The sequence below is a fragment of the Heterodontus francisci genome, chromosome 17, assembly GCF_036365525.1.
Source record: "Heterodontus francisci isolate sHetFra1 chromosome 17, sHetFra1.hap1, whole genome shotgun sequence".
NCBI classification, from domain to species: Eukaryota; Metazoa; Chordata; class Chondrichthyes; order Heterodontiformes; family Heterodontidae; genus Heterodontus; species Heterodontus francisci.
This window is the reverse complement of record NC_090387.1, coordinates 67,255,606-67,277,088: the sequence shown is the minus strand read 5'-3', so window position 1 is coordinate 67,277,088 and position 21,483 is coordinate 67,255,606. Positions and strand designations below refer to the sequence as shown.

The window sequence follows — 21,483 nt, the reverse complement described above, 5'->3', positions numbered from 1 at the left end:
AACTTCATGAGCTCTGTCCATCAACCTGCTTTGCGTAAGCAATGTCCAGCTTTCCTTTGGCCTTTTCATTTGTTTGGCTATTTTTTCAAAAGAAATGAAAAATGCCTCTACAACCCTTTCCTGAAACTTAGGGAGAGCTTGTATAAATTTAAGCAAATTTTCACTGGGTCCTGGGCTGAATTCAGATTCTTCCTGACCAGAATTTTTCCTGGAGTCAAGACCACCCTTTTGCCTTAGTTCCATCTCTCTCAATTTGAATTCCCTTGCTTCCCTTTCACTTTCTCTCTGAAATCCTCTCTCTTTCTCCCTTCCCTCCTTTTCAAATTCAAGTTTTTTCAATTCTTTTTCAGCCTCAAGTTTTCTTATTGCTATTTCTTGTTCCTGCTCAAGTTGTTTGAGTTGTAACTGAATTTGAGCTATTTCAACTGCATTACCCTCTGACTTACTGTCATCGTCTTTCAATTTTAAATATTGGGCCATGACTTGAATTATCTCTGCCTTTTTAGCACCTGATTTCAATTCTAACCCCAATTGTGCTGCCAAATCTCTTAGTTTAACCTTAGTTAAGATTCGCAAGTCACCGATACTTCCTTCCCAGAAAAGTGTCTGCAGCTGCTACGGACATTCCGATGGTATAGACTTTACCCTATTACACAAGAAACCTGATTCTTTTATTTTCCTCTTTCAGTTATGATTCCTCCCCTTACAATTAAACGTTATCGGTGTTGGATTTAATCCCGACAAGAGCCCCCAATTAATATGTTATGACCAAGGTGGGAGGCGTATCTTGTTAATTTAGTCCCACTTCTCCACAGGTCACAGCATATCAAATTTTCCCACTTACTGAAACAGCCAATTAGATACTCTATTTGTCCCCAGAATAAAGCACACCAACCAGGTTTCTCTAATCAACAACAAAGTTAACCGTTTATTATAAAACCACGTCTTAACCAATAATAAAATAAATCTATATATGAATTGAGATAGTAAAGCTCCTTATTTTTCCTAGCCCTCACGCACATATATCCAAAAACTGGTTAACCAGGAAAAAAAGATTTTGGTTTACAGCTGTTTCATAGGAATGAAAGGAATAGAAAAAACTTAGACTGTCATGATCTGGAAGGAAATTCTTCGGTTTGGCAAGGTGTCCCAAAGTCAAATAGTTAGATGCCACTCGAAGTCTTTCCAGGCGAGGTTGATGATCAGTCTGTGATGGGTGGGCGTTCAAAGAACTTCAACAGTAGAAGGTTTCATTTAAGGTCTTCCTTCAGATGTGCAGCAACAAGGATCATCTTAGGTTTTACAGCAGCATTATAGCAGTAAAAGTTTTTTCCCCATATTCAGGATTTTTTAAAACACAGGAGGTAACAAGCACTACGTTTGATGCAGGGATTCTTTACAGAGAGGTAATACTTTTTCTGGGTTGTCTTCTGATCGCCAGGCAGGTCAAAATAAAATTTCAAATGCTTGCTTTGAGTACAAACCCACTGGCTTTTAAAGTTCAAAAATGAAACCAAAACCTTCCATAAACAAGTCATATGCCTGGTCATAAATTCTCTCTCTTGTCATAACAGAAGGCAGCTCTGAGGTCAACCCCCTGCTGGTTTCTTTGAAATTACCTGCATTCCAGTCCTTGTTTACCAGTTCAGCTTTTGTTGAACTTCCTTTCAAAACATCCATATTGCTCAGCTTTTTTCAGATGTCTCAATGTCCACTGAAATCCTTTTCAATTTTTAAAACCCAGAATCCGAAGTTTTAATACAAAAAAATCCTCGTAACAATGTGAAAACTGATGTGTTTTCAGATGATGTTGCCGAAGGGTGGTATGTAAATGAGAAATAGGGGGCCAAGGATAGATCCTTGGGGGACACCAGAGGTAACCGTGCAGGAGCAGGAAGACAAGCCATTGATTATGATTCTCTGGATTCGATTAGTGAGATTAGAATGGAACCAGGTGAGAGCAGTTCCACCCAGCTGAATGAGTTGAGAGACGTTGGAGGAGGATGGTGTGGTCAACTGTGCCAAAGGCTGCAGACAGATCAAGAAGGGATAGTTACCTTTTTCACAGTCACATAGGATGTCATTTGTGTCATTGATGAGCGCTTTTTGCTACTGTGGCTGAGTGGAAACGTAATGGAGGGATTCAACGTGGAGTTCAGTGCAGGAGCGATATTTTCCTGCAGCTTTTCTGACTTTCAAAGCTGAAGGTGTGATGTGTGCATCAGCAAGAATGATTTATTTGAGCATTTGCTCTAAGTGTCGCAGCATACCTGCGTTTTTGCAGAATTATCTTTACACTGTGTAAACTGCCTTGGGATGATGATTAAAAGTTCGTTTAAAAAGCTTATTTTAAAGAAAAAGATTGTGTGGAGCCAGGAGGAGCAAGTGTGTTCTCCCAGTTCCACAGCTCTCCTGAGGACGCTGCCAGCCTGCAATCAGCTCTCCTTTCCACCCCTCACCACCCCCGCAACAACCAGGACTTACCTGAGGGCTACTGCTGGCAGGATAGATTGCCCAAAATTCATTTCATCAGCCGGGCATGCCACCAGTGAAGGTGTGACAGGTGCCATCTGGAGTATATAGATGAGGCTGAAGACCCAACTTCAGGCTGGTCTTGGGCCTCTCAGTTTGGGCGCGAGTTGTGGCCATGTCACTGTGCGGCAACAAATTGCAACTTCTGTGCCTGTTGTAAAGGGCAGTGTTGAGAGAATCTGCTGGTACAATCTGTGTACTTGTGAATAATTGAACTGCCACCACAATGAGATGAGACTGGCTGGCATAGTTTACATATACTCAATACTAGCCAAAGAAAACAAAGGTTTTGTTTGGTGTTAAATGAAGCAAACATCCATATCTCCTGTTCTTTTTAGTGACTGGAGGTACACAAGGTAAATATGTTTTTTTTTCTGGATGCCATCTGATTTTTCAATGACTTCAGTGGAAGTTCATAATCCACACTTATACGGAAAGGGAAGAAAATGGGCTGGGAAAATATATCAAGGGCATTTAGCTGTGTGATCAGTGCTACCCATTTAATTTATTTTGCACATTCCGCCAATCTACATCCTCCTTCACGATTTCTAAATCGAGACAGTAGAACAAATAATTTAGGATTATCCTTATTCTTTGATTTGGAGCGAAGGGGTACATCAAGGAATAGGAAAAGAAACTACCAAAACTGAAAATAAATGCTAATGTACCAAAACTGGATCAGATTTAAATAAACCCACATTTTATGTAACTTGGCAGCCACCAGTTAAATACAATCAGGCCTAATGTCTCCATCTAGCCCAGTTGTGGTCAGGGATTCAATATGTGACTGGAAGTAATCCTAACATGCCCACTGCTAGTGTCTAAAGTAGCATGATCCAAACAGACACCTGAGCCTTTTCTAGTCCTGCACTTCTGTCTGCTCCTGCTGGGTCAGCTGCTTGGAAAAATAAATTAAAGTGTAAACTTGTATCGTTTAATAGTTGTCAGCAATCCAAATCATTCCCACATCATAGTCATAGAGTCCTAGAAATTTACAGCACAGAAGGAGGCCTTTTGGCTCATTGTCTTCATGCTGGCTGACCAGTAGCCATCCAGCCTCATCCCACTTTCCAGCTCTTGGTCCGTAGCCGTGTAGGTTAAGGCATTTCAAGTGCATATCCAAGTACTTTTTAAATGTTGAGAGTTTCTGCCTCTACCACCCTTTCAGGCAGAGTGTTCCAGATCCCTACCATCCTCTGGGTGAAAAGATTTCCCCGTTAATCCCCTCTAAACCTCCTATCTCTTACCCTAAATTTGTGCCCCTTGGTTATGGACCCCTGAACCAAGGGGAATAGGGCCTTCCTATCCACTCTATCTAGACCCCTCATAATTTTATACACTTCAATTAGGTCTCCCCTCAGCCTCTTCTGTTGCAAAGGAACAACACTAGCCAATCCAATCTTTCCTCATAACTAAAATTCTCCAATCCAGGTAATATCCCCATAAATCTCCTCCATAATATCTCTAGCGCAATTACATCTTTCCTATGACCAGAACTGCACGCAGTACTCCAGCTGTGGCTAACCAGTGTTTTATATGTTTCCAGAATAACTTCCCAGCTCTTATATTCTATGCTTTGGCTAATAAAAGTCAAATATCCCATATGCCTTCTTGACCACCTTATTTACCTGTCCAGCCACCTTCAGGGTTCTGTGGACATGCACTTTAAGGTCCCTCTGTTCTTCTACACTTCTCAGAATCTTATCATTTATTGTGTATTTCCTTACCTTGTTTGTCCTCCCCAAATGCATTACCTACATGATCATTTTGACATTTTAGACTGCATTCCGAGGTGGTGGTGGGGTGGGGGTGGGGGTGGGGGGGGGGGGGGGGGTACAAACATTGAGAAATACAATTAAAGAATTTTGAACTGCCTCTGTCAGCCAAGCTTGATTATGTTGGTCTGCTTTTTAAATGATGGTGACTTCTAAGAATAAAGTCTTTTTGTTGACTTTTTTGTGAGCATTGTGCACTTTTTTGACATTGGTGATTTGACTTTTGTTAAAAATATCTTTATTTTCACCCCACCCCCTCAAATAAAACACACACGTTTCCATGTCATTGGTCTGCATTGGCAATAATGAACTCAGCTTCTGAAATGCAGTTTTTACTGTATTGGAGTTTTCAAGCAGGAGAAATGTTTTAAGCAACAAAAACAAGAAATGCTGGATTCACTCAGCAGGTCTGGCAGCATCTGTGGAACGAGAAGCAGAGTTAACGTTTCGGGTCAGTGACCGAAACGTTAACTCTGCTTCTCTTTCCACAGATGCTGCCAGACCTGCTGAGTGAATCCAGCATTTCTTGTTTTTGTTTCAGATTTCCAGCATCCGCAGTATTTTGCTTTTATTTAAATGTTTTAAGCAGCTGTGTCACAGTCGGCCATTTTGGTTATTGCTGGAAGTTCACACTGTAGCTGATCAAATACAAATTGCTACAGTTAATTAAAAATCAACTGTTCACCAAACAGTGGAGACTGACAATATCAGTGATTCAATATAACAATGTCACATAACATCACCCACATGCCAAATAGGGCATTTGACAAGTGGCCATTTTGCATTGATACAAAACAATGATAACCGAGGAGCAAAGTCACCAGGGTTGCATAGGAACAAACCACACCAGAAAAGACCATTCTGGTACATCTGGTTGGTTCCAATGTTTAACAACACCACCAGCTCTTTCTTGACTTTACACGTAACATTCACCTCCACTGTTTCCTCTTAACTGGATTCTGATGTTGTACAAGAGCTGCTCGAAGAGTTTGTCTCACATTACTTCTGTTTCACACCACTTGGAGAATACTCACAACTGGGCTGGGATTTTACAGAGCTCCTGGCATTGGGCTCCGTGGCGCATAGGGGGTGTGTGCCAGAAGATCGTTCTGGCAGCGGCCCACCACGGAGTATGATACTGGGAGGGCCGGGCCTGTCTTCCCAGTGGTGGCAAGGCTCCGTGGTGGTCCCCCGCGCTGCTGGGCGATGGGACCAGGATTAAAATATTCAAAGTAGCATAATGCAGACATTTAAATAAAATTGATTCCAATCTTACTGTCGAGCTGTGATCTGCTGAGTGGCGGCTGGCACTCGCGCCTTCACTTTCCTATCTGGGGAAAACGGGCGTCGCAGTGGTTGGGAAGGGGGGAACTTAAGATTTTTAATGTGAGGATGGGTGGGGGAAATGGGGCCAAATTTACATCATTAGTGTAGGAGATGCTTGGTAGGGGGAGGGGAGTCAAGTGTTTTGGGAAGGGAAGAGGGAAAATAATGAATTTAATTGTTATTGGAGTGTGAGAAAGGGCCAGCAGATTTTTAATCAGTACAGTGGGGGTGGGGGGGCGGGGGTTAACTTTAAAAATTTAAATTAGTCAGCAGGGCTTTAAGAATGGTGCTAGTGCCTATGCACAGGCAGCTGACAACATTGCTGGCGTCGTGAGTCCGCCCCCTCCATGCGATTGGGGTGGGGGGTGCAGCCCAACCGGGTCATTAGCATGCGCTGCCACGAGAAAAATCGCAGCAGCATGGCTGCACCTTTTTGCCTACCACTGCTTCCGGCGGCGGGTACATAAACTCCAGTTCTTGGTGAAAAGTGGATTTTTCAAAAAAGGACCACCTGGAACTTCTAGACTTCATTTTGGCCTTTCCATTATTGATAAAGAACCAACCTTCCCATTACCCCACAGTAACGTTAAAATGGCAACTGCCATTGGTGTGGCAGTGAGTTGAGCTTTGCCTGGCGAGAGATCCATACCAAACTGGCGGCACAGCACAGTTGTGCTGGCTTTGTGCGGCTGTAGGTAGTTATCATCCAAATACCTGGAGTATAAAAGTATTGTAATTGTCTAGATATGCCAATATTGCATTTGACAACATACACTGGCCTGCAACTCCTGATTAATTCGTGTTGCCTTTTAAGGGGATTAGGGAGCAAGCTTTAAGAATTGACTGATTTACTAAGTTAGAATTATTGTGGAGACAACATGTAGTCAAAAGGCCTCGCTGTGCAGAAGTACAGAGTTCAAAGTGCAGCATGGTTGGCACTCCTGCTTCAAACAGATCAAATTGACATTTTTTGAAACTTCTGACTCGAGCAAAATTAAATGGTAACCAGTAGACAGCGTTGGAAAATCAAATAAATGATTCTTAACCTGCATCTGCAATGTTTGTGTGCAAATTTGGAACGAGGCAGCAAAATATCTTAAACTGGAATAGTTTGGTTATGTGTGTAGGTATAATTGTAAAAAGATTGATGATAATGACAGGATTGGATAATGGTATGAAATGCTACCACAAAGAGGAGACTGGAGACTTAAAATACCATATGTTGCCAGACGTGATGCTGTACAAGCACATTTTTCAGGGTTTGACAAGGAAGTCGGAAAACTATTGTGTGGCTAAAGTTACATCAGCCAAGTCATATGGGGATTGTTCATTTCTGCATGTGATCTGTCACACAGTCTGAGTAAATAAACCAAGCTTTGATTATAATTCTGAATTATACAGCATACTCCAGAATAAGGCCCAGCACTGATCCTTAAGCAGTTGCTTGGCGTATGTGCAATTTTACAAAGCAATTATTTTGAGATTTTCTTTCCTGCTTGAAGTGTTGAGTCATGCTGGGTTATATTTCCATGGGTTCTAGCAGTTCAACTGGCCACTCTTTACGTCTATGCTTAGCTGGTCACGGATAGCTGTGATGCTGCAGATTCTCCAAAACCTTGCTGAGTTCAGTCTTCAACCTCCACGGGCAATATTTCCCAACTGGAGCCATTGGTTGATGATCAGGAACAAGGACCCAGGCTGATTGAATTTCTCCTCCTCACTTGACAGCCAAATGAAATTAAAACTTCTCATTGAAACTAGTTCTGAAACAAGCAATTGAGATGGGGAATGTGACTGCTGCTTTAACTAAGCTGGGAAAACTTCACTGGGTCCCCAAAATGGGAAGTACCAATCCTTCCTACTATTACATGGGGAAAGAACATGAAAGTAGAACTAATTGGTTAGCTGTTTCAATGATCCAGGACAGGCACGATGGGCTGAATGTGCTACAAGAGTCTGTGATCATTAGTGAGTATTGGATCTCTTCTCCTCATTTCACACCCCTCCCCGCACCCCTCCGCCACGATCCCCACCAAAACATATTTGCATCAGAATACTATGTGTTACGACATGACCACTCAAGGCACAGCCCCCAATCAAAATATATGATTCTAGATTGCGGTGGGAGCAACGCACTGTCAATTCAGTCCTGTCACTCCACAGATCACATAACATATCACTTGAAGCCTTCCCAAATCAAAGAAAACCACAGCCAAATTGAACAATCTATTAATCCCTGAATGAGGCAAACCAAACCAGGTATCTTTAGATATTAACAAATTAACGGTTTATTAGAAAAAAACTAAAAAATCTTAAACACTAATAAGATAAAATGATATTTATAAATAGTAATAACAATATCAATAACAAGTCCTTGCAGATTTACGCTTCCTGACAATCAGTCCTCTGATTCAAAGTCCACTCGCAATCTTCAGGGTCCAATGAGGTAAGGAAATCCAGTCCAACATCCAAAGCTTCAAACTTCCCTTCCTTACAGCGATGACCACAGCAGATCAACAACTCGCAACCACTTTCAAAAGAATCAATCTGTCTTAACTTTTAAAATTTTGAGGGGTAAAAATAATCAGTCTAAATTCACTTCCTTCAGTTTAAATTGACTGAGATCGCTTCAGTTCATGTTGGCCCGTCTGTGTCTGTCTCAACTGTCTCTGCAAAAGCCAGTTTTTCAACTAGTTTCAAAGTTACAATGCAACATTGTATATCCTGTCCTTGGTCTCTGAATGGCTGTATCTGGGGCAACCAAGATGCACTTTCCTTGGTAACTTCTGATCTTGCTATCTTAAAGCAGTACTGATCCTTTGCTGTCTTAAAGACACACCGCATATTTCCTAAAGAAAAAATAGGATCATGACACCTCTGCCCCTGGCGGAATGGAATGCCATTCCCGAAATGCGTTTCATTATAATGTAAAAAAATACAAATTGAAAAAAAAGGCTAACATTTTTTTCCTGTATTTAGCTATATAATTTTTCAAAAAGTGGTATGACTACAGCAACAAGTTCCACCAGAACATTTCCAGCTTTAAATTTTCAAAAGGGTGTCTCAATTAACCCACTTCAAATTTCCAAGAAGAGTCTTCCAGTTGTTTTGTGTTTTCCCTCCAAGTGTCCCTATTGTTCATAACCTCAGCCAGGTGAACTGTACAGCTAGGAGCACTGACCAGTACTGGGTTTCCTATTCCCTGAGAAGTTTCTTGAGCTGCCCTTCAGCATGCATTGTACCTCTGCATCCACTTGGGTCTGTCTGGACTTAAGCGGCAAGGATGTTGTTTTAAAGGAATGGTCCCCCCCCATACCCACATAATGTGTGGCTAAGATTGTACATCCTGGCTTATCCCTACAAACTCTTTGAAATGTTGTGAAAAGCCTGGTTAGGTCTTCATGCTGTTTTGCCTCTAAGTGTAAAAGCACATTGTCAAGTTTTCCTAGCCATTCTGTATTCTCTAATCTGATAGTTGGAGTTCAATCTGAGAATTTCCTAGGCCTGCTTTTGCCTCATCCTCACTATCCTTTTCCTTCTCCTCAGTCCCCATTACCTGACATACCTGTACTGGCTTATCCTCCTCCCTGTGGTAATATTGCTTTAACATATCGATGTGACACAACCGATGGTTCTTTCGGCGATCAGGGGTGTCATTCAAGTAATCTACTTTACCCACTCTTTTGATCACTCTATATGGGCCACTGAACCACGCTTTTCATGGTTCTCCCTGTAATGATAACAACACTAATACTTCATCCCCTGGTTTTATGGTAGGTTGTGGTTTTCCCACCATTTGACAGGTATGGCATGTCCTACAAAATTCTCTCTCATCCTTTGTAAGACCTGGCCAGTAATTATGTTTCCTTATGCATGATTTAGTCTTCCAAATTCCCCCATGTCCTACAAAAGGAATTTTGTGTGCTAACACCTTAATAATCCCTGGCGATATTTAGGTGGTTCCATTATCTGTTCAACTGCTGTCCAGTTTTCATCGGCAGGTCTATGAGGCAATCTCCATTTCCTCCTCAAAATCCCGTTTGCCATATAATAGCCTTCCAGAACTCCTTTCGCCTCCGCTTCTGTCAGCGCCATCTGTACTATTCGGTATATCTCTGGATCAGCTTGCAGTGCTGCAATGATAGACGATCTGTTAAACAACTCATTTGGATTATCTAAATCCCCAAATAAAGTTTCAGATACTTGGCTATCTATTTGCGGTGCCCCTTTTACCTCCGACAATGGATCCTGTGTAGTCATTGCTTGGATGACTACGCATACAGGAAATATTCCCGGAACTTGTTCCTGTAATTGCTCCATTTCCTTAATTTCACTTGGTTCCTCTGTAATTATAGGAGAAACTGATACTTTTGATCCAGCCAAATCATTTCCTAGGAGTAGATCAATTCCCTTTACTGGCAAACTGTGGACAACTCCTCCAGTTACTATCCCAGATATTAAGTCACTCTCTAGGCATACATTATACAAAGATATGGGAATATACACCCTGCCAATTCCATTAACTAAAACTTTAGCATTCAAGGTGCTCTCTGATGGAAACCTTATATCTTACCCCAGCAAGAGTGTTTGGGTTGCTCCTGTGTCCCTGGGTATAATGAGTTTTCCTGCCTCACTTAAAGGATATGGAGTTACTCTCCCCTTTGACAGAAGTTCATTATAACTCTCAAGTATTTTATTCTTAACCTCTATACTCCTTTTAGTTTCAGTATCTGGTTTCATAGCTGCCGTTAAAGTCAGAGTCTTCTGCACTAGCTTTGCGTACCCCAATAGGTCCTGTGGGTTTACCTTGCAATTTCCAGCACTCTGAATGTGGATGACCCGTTTTATGGCAATGATAACACTTTGGTTTGTGAACCTCACTTCTACCCTAAGCACCTTCCTTTCTGACCTGAGGAGGTGATCCTGCGGCATTTCCAGCTGTTCCTTCTTGTCCCCGGCTACTTGCTTTTCTTTCACACTCCCACTTACTATCCTTCTCAGGTTTATAGGGGTGATGGACAAAAGGTTTTGGCTTTTTCACAAGCTCAAAATCATCAGCAATTTCCGCTGCTTGCCTAGCTTTCAAAACTTTTGGGTTATCTGTGTGAGCTCTTGCTACTGAAGGAATGGAGTTTTTAAACTCTTCTAAGAGAATCAATTCTCGAAGGTTCTTGTTTGTGGTTTTTATCTTTGATGCCTGTATCCAACAATCAAAAGTAATTTGCTTTGCCCTCTTAAATTCTAAATATGACTGCCCAGCCAATCTCCATAAATTCCTCAACTTCTGACAGTAAGCTTCAGGGACTAATTCATACACAGCAAGAACAGCCTTTTTTGCCATCTCATAATCTGCAGAAGCCTCTTCAGAAGCATGGCATAAGCTTCATGAGCTCTGCCTACCAACCTACCCTGCATAAGCAGAGTCCAGCTTTCTTTTGGTCATTTCATCTTTTTGGTTATTTTTTCAAAAGATATGAAAAATGCCTGTACGTTCCTTTCCTCAAACTTAGGGAGAGCTTGTATAAATTTAAACGATTCTTCCTGACCCAAATTTTCCCTAGATTCAAGACTACCTCTTTGTCTCAGTTCCATCTCTTTTAACCTAAATTCCCTTGCTTTTTCACTTTCTCTCTGAGATTCAAGTCTAAGTCTTTCCAATTCTATTGCTTTTTCTTTTTCTGGTTCCGGTTTTTTCACTTCTAACTGAATCCTAGACAATACTACTGCATCACTCTCTGACCTACTACTTCCTTGTTCCTTGTATTTCCCTTCATCCTCCTCTTCTAATTTTAGATGTTGGGCTATTATGTCAATTATCTCTGCTTTTTTGTCACCTAATTTCAATTCTCACCCCAATTTCACTGCCATTTTTTAAAATTTGTTCTGAGTTAAAGTTATCAAGTCACTCAGGGAAACATTCTGCTTACCCAAAAATTCTGCTGCAACCGCTAATACCATTACAATGGTATAGCCTGTACCTGATTATACAAGAGACCTGGTTCTTTTTATTTCTTGTAATTGACATTAGATTTAGATCTAGATCCCAACAATTGAGTTTCTAGTCGATATGATCCCAAATGTGAGAGCAATTAAATATGATGCCAGATGCAAGACCCCAATTTAAATATGTTATCTCAGAGATAAGTAATTAATATGATTCCAAATGCGAGCCCTTCAACTCATCTGATTCTGATCCCAGACATGAGCTGCCTAATTAAAAATATGATTCGATCCTGGACAAGCCAGCAATTAATATGTTACGGAGAGGCAACCAAGATGCACTTTCCTTGGTAACTTCCGATCTTAAAGCAGTACTGATAACACTGCATATTTCCCCCCCCACAAAAAAACAACAAGATCAAGACACGTGCCAGAGTGTTAAAGGAACATTCAATTATATTATGGAGTATGCAGAACACCCTGATATAAAACCTACAGGCAAATGACGACAGTTTTCTTTTATACTGAGAATGCTGTGTCTTTTACAGTATCACTGAAGGCTACATGATTGGAAGAGAGCTGATTGTCTTTTTCTAGCCAGCTTGCATCAACTATTTTCACGTTAGTTTAAGAACAAAGTCCCAGGTTGTGTAGAAGGCATTGACTTGGGAGAAAGTTGCTTGAATTTCCATTCTTCATTTAGAGAGGTGTTCCTATTGGAAATTTCATGCTGCATTACAATTTCCAGCTCAATGAAAGAGCTTACCACAGAATTGTCATACAGACGCCCGCACCTGCCAAGAACAAGGCACATTAATTTTGTCATATGAACATTGATTTGGAAACTGTTGTTGAAATGAAGAAAGGACTTGTTTAAAAAAAATCACCAAGCCCTTGGCTGGAAAGACATTGGCATATTAACAGACAGTGCTTTTGGAGACAAAGCAGTTACTTTCCTTATCCAAATTAACCCACAATGGATTTTGAGCAGCAGGTATTGTGTAAGAAGAGACATTCCAGGGTTGGCTAAGACCAGAGAACCCACAAACAGACGTGGTCAGACCAGCTAGTCACATGACTAACCTGCTTGGCAACCTGGGTTTTTCTAAATTGGACAAACAGTTTGAACTCAGAGTGTCTGTTTGCTCCTGGACTGAAAAGACCTCTCCTGGCTGGCTCGCCACAGCCTCTCCTGTCTGCTCCCATCTCCTTCTCGTGGAACTCCAAATCCACTGAAGACACATGAACCCCAAGAGAGAAAAGTCTCCTACAGCAAACAAGGTTTAAGAAGAATACTGGGCTCCAACAAAAAGCAAGATCTACTTACAATCAAGGACTCTACCGTGAGCTCGAAGATCCGTAACAAAAACCCTCTTCAGAGATTGTCTCAAACTTTTCCACTTTATTTCTTCTACTCTGTTCTGTCTCTATCTGCATGTGTGTATCGCATATGCATGCTAGCGTGGGCGCGTTGTGTATCCGTAGGCGTTAACCAAATTAGAGTCTAGGTTTAAGTTTAATAAAGTTCATCTTTCACTAAACCTAGGAAAACCTGTTTGGTTAGTTTCTTTGCCTTATAATTAGAAAGCGGTGAGCAAGGATTTACCCAAGGGGAGCTAAAAACATGGTGGTTTTAAAAAATTAAACCCTGTGATGGTAAGATAGGATGAAGACTGAAAGGGAACCCTAGACCCCTTTCTCACCTGGTTGCAACAGAATATTAAGCATATTATTGAATGGTGCCAACACCAATCACTTTGAGGAGAAGCACCCTTTTTTGTCATTCCAATAGCGCATTTTCCATCCTGGCTGTTTTCAGACTAATAGCTTAGTGAAACCTCTATTCTGAACTGTTGATTTCGGACAAGTGGAGCCCGATGAAAAAAGTATTTAAGGTTAAATTTTTCTCCGCAGGCCATCACTCACCAGGTGTGCATTATTGGAAAATTGAGTGCAGCAACCCGCCATTTCCCAGCTGTTTGCACATCAGGAGCACTGAACACAGAGTCCTGAAGTTTCTGCATGCTTCGGCTTGTTTTTTTCAGTGCAGTTCACCTGAAATCAGCAAAACCGGTGCAAAAGATCACAGAATTTTAAGGGCAAATTAGATTCATCACAACTCCAGTTTCTGCAAAAAAAAAAACTGCCCCGAAATCCTCCCTGGCCACACCCCCAGATCAAATTAATCACCATGGCAAGTTTCTGCTAATTGTGCCCATTTACGAGCCTTCAAGATGGTCTAAAAATTGAACTGGTTCTTTTGGATGCAAAGACTAATTGGCATCTTTTAAAATCTTTTGAATGTAATTATTTTTTTAATTGACTAAAAATCTAACTACCATACAGCAATTAAACCAGCATATAATTCTGTATATGTTTTAAAAGTCATTTTCAATTATTTAATATCAGGTTGCTCACAGCAGGTGGATTGACACTGATTATAATGCTTTATTTTTGATAAACCCATTTTCTGCTGTGATATCCAAACTGCGCCAAGTTACCACTCTTAAATATATCAAGGAATAGTTTTAAAGCAAATTATCTTTGAAAAGAAAAACACATTTTAAAACATTGCCCGATTGTCCACTTCATGGCAGATTCTGCATTTGACGATATGCAAATAAGTAAATGGAAACTTGGGAGAATAAACACTTATAAAGACTAGTGTAATTCTTGGTGCAATATGCCCATTGATTGCAACCAAAGCCGAAAGTTTACTCTGTGATCTACAGGCTGGATCTGCCCTGGGTTCAGATTTCCTTCTCGCACAATTAGAAGGAATCTTACCTATATTCGGGTGGGGGCTATGGAAACAGGAGAAATAACACCAAGGAAAATGTAGAATTTAATCAAGATCTTTCAGTGCTGATTTTTAAAGGCAACACATGACTTCAGATGCAAGAGGCTTAAATTGTATTTAAGAAGCTGCCTGCAGATTTATGTTTTAGTATTACTGACTATTCGAGGCACAATCTTTAAACATAATGAAACATGTTCAGTGCATTTCTTTAGATCCTCCTTCAAGTGCAATGGTGCTAGTGATTCCTATAAGTGTTCTGAGCATCTTGAATTTAGGGGTTACCTGTACTGCCCAATATCCAACTATGTAATAAAAGCAAAATACTGCAGATGCTGGAAATCTGAAACAAAAACAAGAAATGCTGGAACCACTCAGCAGGTCTGGCAGCATCTGTGGAAAGAGAAGCAGAGTTAACATTTCGGGTCAGTGACCTTTCTTCGGAACTAGCAAATATTAGAAATGTCAAAGGTTATAAGCAAGTGAGCCGGGGGTGGGGCAAGAGATAACAAAGGAGGTGTAGATTGGACAAGGCCACATAGCTGACTAAGAGGTCATGGAGCAAAGACAAACAATATGTTAATGGTGTGTTGAAAGACAAAGCATTGGTACATATAGGGTGTTAACGGACTGAAGATTGAACAGCAGCAAGTGCAAACATGAAAAAACAGTGGGTAAGCAAACTGAACAAACTACGATGAAATGAAATAAACAAAAGAAAAAAAATTGTAAAAAATGTAAAAAGGAAAAAGAAAAAATAACTAAAAATAAAAGTAAAATGGGGGGCCCGTCATGCTCTGAAATTATTGAACTCAATATTCAGTCCGGCAGGCTGTAGTGTGCCTAATCGGAAAATGAGATGCTGTTCCTCGAGCTTGCGTTGATGTTTAGTGGTACACTGCAGTAAGCCCAGGATAGAGATGTGAGCATGAGAGCAGGGGGGAGTGTTGAAATGGCAAGCAGCCGGAAGCTCGGGGTCCTGCTTGCGGACTGAGCGGAGGTGTTCTGCAAAGCGGTCACCCAGTCTGCGTTTGGTCTCCCCAATGTAGAGGAGAACACATTGTGAGCAGCGAATACAGTATACTACATTGAAAGAAGTACAAGTAAATCGCTGCTTCACCTGAAAGGAGTGTTTGGGGCCTGGGACAGTGAGGAGAGAGGAGGTAAATGGGCAGGTATTAATTACACCTTCTGCGATTGCAGGGGAAGGTGCCATGGGATGGGGATGAGGTGGTGGGGGTAATGGAGGAGTGGACCAGGGTGTCGCGGAGGGAAAGATCCCTTCGGAATGCTGACGGAAAGGGAGGGGAAGATGCGTTTGGTAGTGGCATCACGCTGGAGGTGGCGGAAATGGCGGAGGATGATCCTTTGGATATGGAGGCTGGTGGGGTGGAAAGTGAGGACAAGGAGAACCCTGTCACGGTTCTGGCAGGGAGGGGAAGGGGTGAGGGTAGAGGTGCGGGAAATGGGCCGGACACGGTTGAGGGCCCTGTCAACAACAGTGGGGGGGAATCCTCGGTTGAGGAAAAAGGTCATATCAGAAGCACCGTCATGGAAGGTGGCATCATCAGAGCAGATGCGCGGAGACGGAGAAACTGGGAGAATGGAATGGAGTCCTTACAGGAGGTAGGGTGTGAAGAAGTGTAGTCGAGGTAGCTGTGGGAGTCGGTGGGCTTATAATGGATATTAGTAGTCAACCTATCCCCAGAGATGGAGACAGAGAAGTCGAGGAAGGGAAGGGAAGTGTCAGAGATGGACCATGCGGGTACCCATAGCAACACCTTTTACTTGAAGGAAGTGAGCGGAGTTGAAGGAGAAGTTGTTCAATGTGAGAACAAGTTCAGCCAGGCGGAGGAGGGTGGTGGTGGATGGGTACTGGTTGGGCCTCTGTTCCAGGAAGAAGCGGAGAGCCCTTAAACCATCCTGGTGGCGGATAGAGGTGTAGAGCGATTGGACGTCCATAGTGAAGAAGAGGCGGTTGGGACCAGGAAACTGGAAATTGTCAAAATGACATAGGGCGTCAGAAGAGTCACGGATGTAGGTGGGAAGAGACTGGACCAGCGGAGAAAGGATAGAGTCAAGATAGGAAGAAATGAGTTCAGTGGGGCAGGAGCAGGCTGACACAATGGGTCTGCCGGGACAGTCCCGTTTGTGGATTTTGGGAAGGAGGTAGAAGTGGGCTGTCCGGGGTTGTGGGACTATGAGGTTGGAAGCTGTAGAGGGAAGATCTCCAGAGGAGATGAGGTCAGTGACAGTCCTTTGGACAGTGGCTTGATGTTCGGTGGTGGGGTCCTGGTCCAGAGGGAGGTAGGAAGAAGTGTCTGAGTTGGCATTGAGCTTCTGCAAGGTAGAGGTTGGTATGCCATACAACAACAGCACCACCTGCAGATTTGATGACCATGTCGGGGTTAGACCTGAGAGAACAGAGTGCCTCAAGTTCAGAGGGGGGCAGGTTAGAGTGAGTGAGGGGGGCAGAGAAATTGAGATGACCAATGTCTCGCCGACAGTTTTCAATGAAGAGATCAAGAGCGGGTAAGAGGCCAGGGGGAGGGGTCCAGGTAGAGGGAGAATGCTGGAGGCGGGTGAATGGGTCTGCTATGTAATAATGAACAGAGAGTGTAACAATACAACCAGATAGACATGTCTTTCATGTGGTCCCATCTGCATCTCCAAACACTTTGAAAGCGAAAACAGTTGGTCAGATGAGGCCAGATATAAACTTTTAGCTGCTTTATATCAGCAAATTAACATGAAGAAAACAGTTACAATCAGTAAGATTTGGCTTCCCATAATAATTCAAAATAATGAACATGTCTTACTTCCCCACATCAGTGGGTAGTCTTGCTTGACTTCGATAATAACTCATAAACAAACACTCTCCTGCATTCTATTTCTGAGCCAGGTTGAAGCTTGCCATTGAAATTCTATTTAAAACCTGACTTGTGAATTGCTGAAAATAGAGACATGTTGTTGAAGCTTTTCGTCTTGCACTCATCAGGACAATAGCAAGAATAACCAATGTAAGGGAAAACAATAATTTATACTGTATGAGAAGAGAGTGCTGATTGGTTGACAAGTGACCTCTGATTGGTAGAGGCATTGCCATGGAGAATGCACCAGTTTACGGTGACTGACAGCTGCCAAGCTAAGACAAGCTAAGCGTTGCAAGGCCTTAAGATCAACCTGGACGTACACATCAGTAAACCTGACAAAGGGACGGTATTCGTCATCCTTAACAAGCATGACTATATCAACAAAATGCACTCCATTCTTAATGATGGGTCCAAATTCGTATCCATTGGACCTGCTGCTCAACATGACAGGACAGTCTTGCTCGAAATTAAGCTTTCAAAACACTTGCTGGACTTGCATAAAAACAATGAGCTGCCAGGTGCTATATATGACAGGGTTCATCCTCATGGCTCGCTGCATCCGCATATGTAGGGGCTGCCCAAGAAACTCAAAAGTGATGTCCCTCTACGCCCTATCTTATCTTTGACTGGTTCTGCGTAACATGAATTGGCCAAACTGTTGGGCGAATTGTTACAACCAGTTTTGAGCAAGTTCCCCATATACACGGTGAAGCATTCCTTCACATTTGCGAAAACCATACAGGACTTGCATATCGATAGTAATACCATGTCCATGTGCTCATTTGACATTACTAGCCTATTCACCAATGTACCACTTAAGGAAGCCATAGATATTTGCGCTACAGCACTATGTCATGGCGATCTAGATTCCCCACCATTGCGTGAATCAGTATTCATTAAACTTGTGAACTCGACAACTCGCGCAGTTGAGTTCAGTTTTAACGACATCATGTTTGCCCAAAAAGATGGTATTGCCATGGGCTCCCCTCCAGGCCCAGCTCTTGCAAACATTGTTGGGTTCCATGAGAAACCGGTCTTTGAGGGAATGACACCTAACCACCTACCGCTTGCGTATTTCCAATATGTAGATGATATGTTTACTATATTTGAAGCCGCAGCTGCATGTAACAATTTCCATACATGTCTTAATGGGCTCCATCCTGCACTCAAATTCACCTTTGAAATGGAGCAGTCAAATGAGCTCCCTTACCTTGAGGTACTAGTTGAGAAATCTGTTAAGGAGTTCTCTACCACGGTCTAGTGCAAATCTACCTTCACTGGTCAATACACGCGTTGGGATTCTTACAGTTCCACATGCTATATGATTGGCCTTATTGGCAACCTCGTAAATAGGACCTGAGCCATTTGCTCACCATGCAAGCTTGATGCTGAAATAGGGTGAATCAAAGATATCCTGCAAGACAATGGCTACCTTGATCAGAAGGACGATGTAGGTGTAGAGATCAGGGAGGGGGATTGTGATATACTTGAACAAATTAGCATTGAAAGGGAGGAGGTATTAGTGGGCTTAAAAGTGGATAAATCCCCAGGCCCAGAAGAGATGTATCCCAGGCTGCTATGTGAGGCAAGGGAGGTGATTGCAGGGGCTCTGACAAATTTTCAAATGCTCTCTGGCCACAGGAGAGGTGTCAGGCGACTGGAGGACAGCGAATGTGGTACCATTATTCAAGAAGGGTAGTAGGGATAAACCAAGTAATTACAGGCCAGTGAGTCTAAAATCAGTGGTAGGGAAACTATTGGAAAAAATTTCTGAGGGACAGGATTAATCTCCACATGGAGAGGCAGGGATTAATCAAGGATAGTCAGCATGGCTTTGTCAAGGGGAGATCATGTCTAACAAATTTGATTGAATTTTTCGAGGAGGTGACTAGATGTGTAGATGAGGGTACAGCAGTTGGTGTAGTCTACATGGACTTCAGTAAGGCTTTGATAAGGTCCCATATGGGAGATTGGTCAAAAAGGTAAGAGCCCATGGGATCCAGGGCAATTTGGCAAATTATTTCCAAAATTGGCTTAGTGGCAGGAAACAGAGGGTGATGGTCAAGGATTGTTTTTGCGATTGGAAGTCTGTGACCAGTGGTGTACCGCAGGGATCGATTCTGGGACCCTTGCTGTTTATAGTGTACATTAATGATTTCTTCTTCTTTGGCCTCCTTGTCTCGGGAGACAATGGGTAAGCGCCTGGAGGTGGTCAATGATTCAGACGTGAATATAGGAGGTATGATCAGTAAGTTCGCAGATGACACGAAAATTGGTAGTGTTATAAATAGTGAGGAGGAAAGCCTTAGATTACAGGACAATATAGATGGGCTGGTAAGATGGACGGAGCAGTGGCAAATGGAATTCAAACCTGGAAAGTGAGAGGTGATGCATTTTGGGAGGACTAACAAGGCAAGGGAATATACAATGAATGGTAGGACCCTAGGAAGTACAGAGGGACCTTGATGTACTAGTCGATAGATCACTGAAGGCAGCAGCACAGGTAGATAAGATGGTTAGGAAGGCATATGGAATACTTGCCTTTATTAGCCGAGGCGTAGAATATAAGAGCAGGGGGGTTATGATGGAGCTGTATAAAACACTAGATTGGCCACAGCTGGAGTACTGTGTACAGTTCTGATCGCCACACTATAGGAAGGATGTGATTGCTCTGGAGAGGGTGCAGAGGAGATTCACCAGGATGTTGCCTGGGCTGGAGCGTTTCAGCTATGAAGAGAGATTGGATAGGCTAGGGTTGTTTTCCTTAGAGCAGAGAAGGCTGAGGGGGGACCTGATTGAGGTATACAAAATTATGAGGGGCATAGATAGGGGAGATGGGAAGAAACGTTTTCCTTTATTGGAGGGGTCAATAACCAGGGGAATAGATTTAAGGTAAGGGGCAGGAGGTTTAGAGGGGATTTGAGGAAACAATTTTTCCAACCACCTTGGTTGGAATCTGGAACACACTGCCTGAAGGGGTTATAGAGGCAGGAACCCTCACAACATTTAAGAAGTATTTAGATGAGCACGTGAAATGCCATAGCATACAAGGCTCTGGGCCAAGTGCTGGAAAATGGGATTAGAATAGACTGGGTTGATGGCCAGCGCGGACATGGTGGGCCAAAGACCGTCATTTTCGGCCCTGAAAAGTGCTCAGTCTACCTCAAATTACCCTGGAAGGGTAATGTTTCTCAAAAAATTTGAGCAACAGATAAAGCTAGCTGTTTCACGCTGCTACTATGCAGCTTGGTATTTGCCACTAACTGTCATCAAGCCAAAAAGATGTCCTGCCTATCACACAAATGAGTAATGTGATAAATGAATTTCAATGCCAGTGTGATGCTAGCTATCTAGGCCATATGTCCCAAAGACTGGTGGATTGTATCAAACAACATGTCCCTTTTGCTGTTCACAATGGGCAAGGTACAGGCTGTACCCAACCAGCCTGTGCTTGCAAAACTCAAAACACAGTGTCCAACATTAGATGTGATTCCGTGACTGGACAACATTTGCTAAATAATGCACAGTGTGCTACGATTTATGTTGACAACCAATTTAAGATTGTCAGCAGAGCTCGCAGTTTGGCGCATTTGTGCATACTAGAAGCTACATATATTAATACACAGGGCCCTGTTCTTTACAGACAGAAAGAACATGTACACACATTGCGCCTGTTTCAGCTGAACAAAATAAGTGACAGCCATTCACTGGTTAATTCCTCAGGGCAATGCCTTGCTCAATCAGAGTCAAGCTGCCAGGTTTAAATTTCAAACAAAGCTCGGCAATTAACTGTCAGTCACCTTAAACTGGTGCATTCTCCATGGCAACGCCTCTATCAATCAGAGTTCACTTGTCAACCAATCAGCATTCTCTTCTCATGCAGTATAAGTTGTTGTTTTCCCTTACATTGTTTATTCTTGTGTATTGTCCTGATGAGTGCAAGACGAAAAGCTTCGACTACATGTCTCTATTTTCAGCAATTCTCAAGTTCTGTACTACCAAATGACTATTTGTAAAACTGACTAGTTTTCCAGCCTTTGCTGGGCCTAACTGTCACTATTTGGGACTTTACGTCCTGTTCAACTGGAAGTTGGGGGTTGCCCAGAAGAGCTGCTGATCAAGACCGCCTCTGTGCACCCCGCCAATCAAAATTAAATGCCACAGGAAGGGACGTCGCAAACCCCTGAGTTGGGCATGTTTACTGAAAACACCTGAGATGAGGCAACTAGTCTTTCTTCTT

General features: G+C 42.5%; 1 protein-coding gene across 3 annotated transcripts in view; it reads left to right on the top strand.

The window, feature by feature from the left end:
* fhod1 (formin homology 2 domain containing 1) overlaps nt 1-21,483 on the top strand; it is a 386,223-nt gene that overhangs the window by 59,225 nt on the left and 305,515 nt on the right. The gene's annotated exons all lie outside the window — the stretch shown is intronic.